This window comes from Ictidomys tridecemlineatus, chromosome 14 (genome assembly GCF_052094955.1).
Source record: "Ictidomys tridecemlineatus isolate mIctTri1 chromosome 14, mIctTri1.hap1, whole genome shotgun sequence".
Classification (NCBI taxonomy): domain Eukaryota; kingdom Metazoa; phylum Chordata; class Mammalia; order Rodentia; family Sciuridae; genus Ictidomys; species Ictidomys tridecemlineatus.
Genome location: NC_135490.1, coordinates 44127231 through 44133429, shown reverse-complemented (window position 1 = coordinate 44133429; position 6199 = coordinate 44127231).

Sequence of the window (6199 nt, the reverse complement as noted above, 5' to 3'; positions counted from 1 at the left end):
GGATGTACCTAACTCATAGTATAATTATGACTTTTTTATTTATTCCATATTTATCCTTTTTATTTAGGAAAATCTTGTTCTATTCAGGAAATAGATACTCAAGTTAATAAACTGAAAGTAGGAAAAGAACACAAATAGTCTACTGACTTTGACCCATTTTTCTAAAAACGCAATGGAAGAGAGAGAGAAAAAAGGTGACTGCAATTAGGTCATTTCATTTTATTTCATTACAATACTGCTGCTGCTGCTGCTGCTGCTGCTGCTGCTGCTGCTGCTGCTGCTGCTGCTGCTACTGCTGCTGCCGCTGCTGCTGCTATTTCAATAACTGGTCCAAATCGAGATCAGAGAATCAACACACATGCTGAATTTATACTTTGTTTTGAGAGGCCATTTATTGAACCAAATTTTAAGTCAATATGTTTGTATTTAAACAAGTTTTAATAAAGGTGTGAGACTGTATAAAGGCTAAAGTAATCCAGACTTGAGTAATGATAGGCACATAAATTAAATTCAAATCTTAGTGTTCTCCTGATTTGAAGATCCATTTCTCGGGTGATTAGTTATACCATTCCTCCAGTGATTCAGCAGACATTTGAGCTCTGGGTTATGCATTTTACCATGTAACGCCCAGTCTCTCTGCTGGAAGAGACCATCTCCTCCATTCTCTGAGCAGAGACTAGTTCTTGATTTATTTCAATCTCTAAAGCTTGTTCCTGGAGAACCTATTGTACTCTCTCCAGCTCCATCTGGATCCTAAACTTACTAAGTTTCTCTCTCCTTAGACACCTGAGGAAGAGACAGATGAGAGTCTTCTGCTCCCCAAATCCTCATTCTTGGTCAAGTAAACTTAGCACCCATTTCATGAAACACTTCAGCCTCCAGTGTGTGATCTTTGTTCCTTCCCTGTTTGTTCTTTGCTTCCAAATCTAGGTAACATTTCAACTCTCCAGTGCCATCTTGGCAGCACCGGATATTTCTTCTTTGGTCATGACTGCTTAGCTTTAGTTATCAGAATGTGTAAGCCACAATAATTTAAGACGTGTAAAGACTAATTTATCATAGCATGCAATGACAGTGACTACTCCAAACAGATTTCATATGAAAACATAAACACCAGGGGGCATTTTGTCACATTCTGCCCAACAGGTATGCTAATTGAAAGTTGGTTTTAGAATAGGATACTTCATTTCATTTTGTATTTAAATGTAAAAAAAAAAAATCTAATTTACCACCAGTAAACAAGTGGCATCTGTTATATAACAGTGTGTTATAATGATGGCCTGTTGGTCTTATAAAAAGGGATTTACTTATCACAAGAAAATATATCATGATTCTTCAATACTTACCCCACATACCACTTCATTCCTGAGTTTAGATACTCAAACTCATCACCCTCCAAATTTACCCAGGAAAAGTCAACTCGAGAAAAAGGAAATAAAGTCAAATAGTCAGAACAGGAGATCTGAGGCCTCCAGGAGAACACACAAGAGACCTATAAAAGCCAAGTGGTACAGGACCATGAAACAGAAAAGCATATCTCCCTAACAGCAACCAGAATCGCTGTGGACATCAGTATGTTCCAATGTGGAGGGGCAGCTACTAATAATGACATTGAGTCCAGAAGCACAGCTATCTGGAGAAGACAGGGCAGTGGAACGGATTACAGTCCACAGTCGACCGACATCTGTGACACAATGTCCTCCATTCTTACGACCATTACATATTTCAGAGTCATTCGTTTAGTTATTGACAAATATGTGAATTCTTTGACTATCAGCGGTTGTACTGAGTGCTGTGTAAAGTGATGTGAACAAAACCAAAATGCCCCCTTCTCTCCTAGATCTTACATTTAATAAGTAAATCCATGTCTTCACCTGAAAATAACACCATCAGCAACCTCTAAGATGAAAAGCTTCCTGTAAGGCCAGTAGAATTAGATTCTGAAAGTCAGCACCACTCCCATGTCACTGGACAGAACAACCAGGTCTAAACCACACAGGTCTGAGGGCTGTCGCTTCACCTGTATTCTCCTCTGCTTCACAAATCCAGGCGGGAATTGCTAATTGTTCATTCCCGAGATTTGCTATTTGTAGCATTTATAAGGCTCTCCCCATCCTCTTGCTGTTCTTCTTTATTCTTCCCAAACACCTGGCCAGGAAGTAGGGGAAGTCTGACACTGGTCCACAGATAAATTATTCATAGAGAGTCGACAGGCAGAGAGTCCTGTGGGAAGTGGCCTTGGAGACTGAAATGAAGACAGTCCCAGCACCTGGGAAGGAGAGAAAGCTTTCCTAATGAAATCTGGGCCCAGGGGTGATTAAAGCCACAGTCACCAGCAGAGATTTGGCTTTGGATTGAAAACTTACAGAAAAATAAACCATGCATGAAGCAAACTAGGCCAGGAAACTAGGAAAGCATGTGCCAGAAATTTGATAAATAACAGATTCACATAAGTGATATGGTAAGAATAATATGAATGTTTGAAACCCTCATTTAACTTGACAAAATCCCATCCCAGTAAACATAAGTATACACTTCATTAAAAATAACAACAAAACTACATGACAATTAAATAACTGAATAAGTATTCTACACCACTAATAACAGAAAAGCTAAACAACATCCTAGAGGTGCTTCCTAAGAAAAAAGCAAAGGGTATACTACATCGCTACCACCCCTCTCCACAATTCCGTGTTTTCCTAGTTTCTTTAATTTTTGCTTGGAGAGAAGACAAAGGCTATTTCAGCTATAACTGCACGACCATTATATCTTTATTAACTGATCCGTCTGTGGCTTCCATTCCTGCCTCCACCCCGATTCACCACCAAGGGATCCAGGAATGCCACTTTCTAGCTAGAAATCCTTCAATGGCCTCAAATTCTTCCAAGCCTCATTAAAGTCCTTTGTTTACAGCCCCCCTCCCTATCAAATGTCCACCTTAGATCCTTAAAGAACTCCAGGCACACTCCAGTGAAGCCCTCCCAGATTCCTTTCTCTTCAAGAAAATTCAAAGCAAGTTCCAACCTCAGGGCCTTGATACCTGCTGATCTCTTTGCCCAGAAGACCTTTCCCATGGGCATTCCCCAGGCTTCTCCCACTTCCTACTCAGGGCTCAGATCAGATATGGAGCCCTTTCTAGAAAAGGAAGCCCCTTCTACGCACCCACTTTGCTTTCACTGTTTTCCTAATACTTATCTCCATCTGATAGTCTTAAAGATAATAACACCTATTATATTACTATACCTATTACATCACGATACTTATTACTTATCATATTTTTTGTCACTATGAACCTAGGAATTTACCAAAAGAAAGTAGTAGAAATGCAAATGAGGATTTAACCAAATTCAATTATTTGGGGTAGGAAAAGAGAAAGGAAGGGAGGGAGGAAGAAAGGAAAAAAGAAAGGAAGAAAGCAAATAAAACATGTCAAAGTAGCACACCAAAGAATAAGGTTTTATTTCAGTAATTCACAATTTACCAATATGATATCATTATACAGGCATTAAAATTATGATTTCAACAAATGAAAACACAGAAAATGCTGATAAAACACAAGAGTCAAAATATAAAATTGTATGTTTAGTGTGATCTCAAATTTGTGAAACAAAATACGATCACAAACACATATATGCTTAAAAGATAGGAAGAAACACATTATGTTCATAGACATCATAAGTAGAGCTAATTGTTCTTTCAAGTAGTTAATTGTGACATTTTTAAGGAAAACATTTTTTATTGATTTTATTTTTTAAATACATGACAGCAGAATGTACTACAATTCTTATTACACATCTAGAACACAATTTTTAAGGAAAAGCTTTTGTAATCTGAAACAAACAAAACAAACAAAAAACAAAACACCCCACCCCAACCCCCCCAAAAATACCCTCTTATTTCTCATGTAGCACAGGAATTTTTAAATTTATATTTAACCATTGAAAGTTTCTTAATTTCAAAAGTTATCTGAAAGCCCCAAATGAAAAATGAATAAACAAGGAAAGACTTTAAGCCTGATGCAGTTATGAGGCTTTCTGAGCTGCAGATGGGAGGGACCAAAGGTGCCTAAGCTGGGCAGCTCCTAGGTACCCAGTTTGTGTAAATCCAGAGAAGAGGAGGCAAACCCTGCTCTGCATATATCTGATGCTTAGTTCACAGCCTATGCTGCTCTACAGCCTACCCCTCTCTCATCCACAATACTATGGGCACACCCTGTGGTTTGCTACTAGGTTTCCATATTATATTCCAATGATGTCTATAAACAATCAGCACATTAGTAGAGTCCTAACTATGGAGCTGTTTTTCATTTGAAAACCTAATGGTTTATCCATTTAACTGATGGCAGAATCTTTATGAGGAAATCAGTTTGGTATTTTCAGAGCTTTATAAAAGTGACAAATTGTACTTAGATTTATGCTTTTGTCACGTAGAGAATCTTTAAAACATTTCTGATGAGCTAAGTGTTCCTAATGTAGAATAGTGTAATAAATAAGACATACACACAGACATGCACATACACCTGTGTGTGTGTGTGTGTGTGTGTGTGTGTGTATTCATGCTCACATTCTCTACACCAGCAGTTGCAAATTCTAGTATTCCTGGTGGCCAGGAAGGTGATATAAATTAGTGAGGTGGCACAGTGTGCAAGATAGCCATGTGCACTGTCTGCATATTAAAGACAAGAGACTATTCTTCATTTCCACAGAGGAATGAGCTCATGCTCATTTTTCTTAAAAAAGTGTGGCACTTTCTGTCTCCTTTTGCATTCCCACTTTAGACAGACACATTGGTTTTTCTTTAAAAAAAAAGATAGCACACAATGAAAAATGACAATGAACTCATTTTTGCTCAAAAATGATTTTGATTTTTAATGCATCATGCTGGTCTTCAAATTTATGAAATACTTAGCCTCAGTGTCAGGAATTATGGGAGAGGGGTGACTTAGGCAAAATGTAGACCGTAAGACCTGTGAAAATGTGTTAGCACTGGTCAGAGAACAAGTGTCGCCACCATGGGAAAGGGCAGGTCCGGTGAGGCCAAAGTTTCTATTTTTCACAAGAAGCCAAAGGTGTGTGTTTTTAATGTAATATTTCTCAATTCAAGCCTGATGGCTCAGGCCTTATAAAATATAATGTGAGGACCAAATAAAGCATGTTCATGAGTCAGATGGTGATTTCCATGCTTTCTCGATAAAAACCATGGTGCAGCAGCTTTCTGTTCCCTCCTGGTCACAATCACCAAGAGAATCTCAATGCCCTTCCCTGAAGTTAATTCATTTCCTTTATTGGCATCACCCATTTCAGAATGTTCTGGTTCAGAGGTGTTATTGATTACTCTCATGTCTTTCTCATGGAAGTGACTGGCAGGCATCAAGCAACTTTTGACCTGTACACAGGATTCTGCAAGTATTATAAGGGTGTGCACAGACACTGAATCCAGAAATTATTTTATAAGAGGTTGCCAACACTGGAAATCCCTAATTAAGCTCTTAACAAAAGCAATACAAATTTTCCAATTAGCATTATGGGATCAATACATTGACCACACTGAGGCTAACAGACCTCTGTATCACTGATCCAAATGACCTCAGGCTATTGGGTCCTCTCTCCTGACAGAGAAGAAGAATGTTTCTGAAGGTTGTTGGAGACATTCACCCCTCAGAGAAACAATTCTTCATCAAGATTCCCTATGCTGGGCTCGGATGGATAATCACAGTTAGGTATATGTGAAGAAACTAGTTACTTTGAGGTAATGAGTTTATGCATTTTCAGGATGCCTGCATCATTAGCATAGTGTTATGTACAGATGGTCTGCAATTTTTAGATTTTTCCAGTTTATAAACAAATCTGGAAACAGACTATCAAAGACAATTAGATTTCAAGCCAGATAGCAGCTTCCTGATGAGTCATTCTGGTTAACTGGGCACAGAAGGTATGTAATTAATGAGCTAGAGGTTTTTCTCAGCAACAGGCAGCACCATGTCATGAGATGGGGAGGAGACTCCTTTGGAAGGAGCACAGAGATAGATGCTTTGAGAGAGATCATCTTACTTGAGACCTATGGGTAGTTAGCATGTATGGTAACTGTGCTTCACTATTTCTGACCTTTGATCAATCACATCTACCAATGTGCGTACATAAACACTACACCTAATGTTTACTGCCATGATACCATGCCAGAATTCTCATGTTCTCATACC